Below are 2,873 nucleotides of genomic sequence, written 5' to 3'. Positions count from 1 at the left end.
AACAGAATCTCCCATTCTTTAATCAGAAATATAATTTAATAATTTTAAGTTAGTTATATACACTAATAAAATATACATCTTTCATTTAAAAATTTTTTTTGAGGAGTTAGGAGATTGGACAACATTGTCTCTGAGCACATTAGTACTTTCAACATCTCAGCTTTTTGAGTTGAGATGAAGCATTGATGCCTAAAGAAATACTCTCTTGGTAAATTGTTCATTACCAAAGAATGGTCAAGAAGCCAGTCTCCCTCAGCATAAGTCAAGGTAATCGGCAGGCCATCTTGGCTCACTGCAACTTCTGCCTCCTAGGCCCAAGCAATTCTTGTTCTTTGGCCCCCTGAGTAGCTGGGACTACAGGTGTGTGCCGCCACTGACCAGTGTTAAATTTTGTATTTTTGGTGAAGATGGGGTTTCGCCATGTTGACTAGGCTGGTCTCAAACTCCTGGCATCAAGCCATCTGCCTGCCTCAGCCTCCCAAAGTGTTGGGATTACAGGCAAAAGGCACCATGCCCGGCCTCTGGGCTATAGTTTCCTTTTTCTGTGTTAGGATCAAATCAGAAATACATACATACATACATACATACAGACAGACAGACAGACAGACAGATAGATATAGATATAGATATAGATACGTAGATATAGAAAGCACTTAGTACATAAAATTTATAGAACCTAGTAAATGTCAAAGATAGATGCATATTGTTATTCTTTTTTTTTTTTTTTTTCTGGGACGGAGTCTCGCTGTCGTCCAGGCTGGAGTGCAGTGGCACAATCTTGGCTCAAGCCAAGCCATTCTCCTGCTTCAGCCTCCCAAGTAGCTGGGACTACAAGTGCCCACCACCACGCCCTGCTAATTTTTTTCTTTTTTTTTTTGTATCTTTAGTAGAGACCGGGTTTCTCCGTGTTAGCCAGATGGTCTCGATCTCCTGACCTCGTGATCTGCCCGCCTTGGCCTCCCAAAGTGCTAGGATTACAGGCTTGAGCCATCGTGCCTGGCCTGTTAGTCTAAGTCTTTATTCAGATGGTAATTATTTGGATAACAATTGGATACAATTTTAAGTAAAATGGTTAAAATAGCCTCTGTATCCTCTTTACCCTCTCCTAGTCAATTTCTAGCATCATTTTCCTAGAATTTTGGAAAAATAAGAGCATTTTTTAGAAGTGAATAACAATTTTTTATATTCTAAAATGTTTAAATACTGTTTGGTGAAAACACAGTTTATATTGTTGAATGTAATTAGCAAGAAGCCAGCTTTTATTTATACTTAGTATTTATCCAGACTAGATTATTCCATTCTTTACACAGAGAAGGGTTCAAATATTGATTCTCTTTGTTTCTCTATCAGTGAAGAAGTACTTCTTTTGCTGTGCCTTATCTCAAGCTTTTAAGTATTCTGAGAATACACATGAAACAGAATTGAACATTAGCTCCACATATGTACCATAGTGAATGCTATAGCATTATCTTACCTTTTTTCTCAGAAATGTTTGCATACTTTGTTTTCCCCTTGGCCTATTATAAAACTCAATAAGGTGAAATGGCAAAAGGACTGTTTAAATACTAACACTGAAGATTCATTCGTTCATTTATTCCACAAATATTAGGTGATAGGGTAGTTGAGAAGCCACAGCCCATGTCCTGTCAGGGTGTCAGGGGAAGCTGACAATATACAACTAAATTTATAAGTGTATTCTAGGCTGGGTGAGTGGCTAACATCTGTAATCCCAGCAGTTTGGGAGGCCAAGGTGGGCAGATGACCTGAGGTCAGGAGTTCGAGACCAGCCTGACCAACATGGAGAAACCGCGTCTCTACTAAAAATACAAAATTAGCCAGGCATGGTGGCACATGCCTGTAATCCCAGCTACTCGGAAGGCTGAGGCAGGAGAATCACTTGAACTTGGGAGGCTGAGGTTGAGGTGAGCCGAGATCACACCATTGCACTCCAGCCTGGGCAACAAGAGTGAAACTCCGTCTCAAATATTAATAATAATAATAATGTATTCTACAAATCCAGGTAGCGAAGTTATCAACATTTACTAAGATAAGAATAAAGCGCAGTCAGAAGAGAATGATCAAGTGGGAGGAAATGGTTACTTTGTCTAGGGTAATTAGGGAAGACTCTCTTAACGGTGACTTTGGAATAGAAACTTAATTGAAAGAAGCCATGTGACTATCTGGAGGAAGACTTCTCAGGGGATTGAAGAGGCATAGTCCCATAGAAAAAAAATCAGTTTGACTTGTCAAGGTCAGTATGTTTAAAGCAGAGAGAGTGAGAAGGGGAAAAGAGAGACACAAGGTTTGAGTGGCATGGAAAAGTACTGAAAAAAAGGCAAGAAAAACAAAATTCCAGGAAACTTTAATTTCTTACTCTAATTTTCCATGTATTTCAGATCTAAGCTGCTTTCAGTGTTCCAACTTGATTTTCTATTTGCAATACTAGAATTATTTTTTCTTGAGACTGACAATTGAATTATTTTAAAATGACCAGAAATAGTGAAAACTGCTAAACTGATCAAAAAATTTTTCTGTATTAAGAATGACTTATACGGATTATACATTAATCACTAAATAGGCCTCTACTGAAAAGACCACATTTAAAATTCTCATTTGTTATATCAGTTCTCTTAGACAAAAACTGTATTTCCCAATATAAAGACTGAAGTGTCCTAAAATTAGGATGTGTTTTAGTGTGATTATGGCTTCTCTACACACAAGACACAAAGTGTATAGTTTAAACAATTGTCTAAATAATTAAGGGCAAACAATAATTTTGTTTTAAATATACAAACAATTATCTAATTAGGGAATCACAAGTTAAATACCCAACTGAGATTGCTACAGTGATATTTTGATGATTTAGGTGTGGA

This window comes from Macaca mulatta, chromosome 8 (genome assembly GCF_049350105.2).
Source record: "Macaca mulatta isolate MMU2019108-1 chromosome 8, T2T-MMU8v2.0, whole genome shotgun sequence".
In the NCBI taxonomy this organism is placed as follows: domain Eukaryota; kingdom Metazoa; phylum Chordata; class Mammalia; order Primates; family Cercopithecidae; genus Macaca; species Macaca mulatta.
This window is presented reverse-complemented; position numbering follows the sequence as displayed.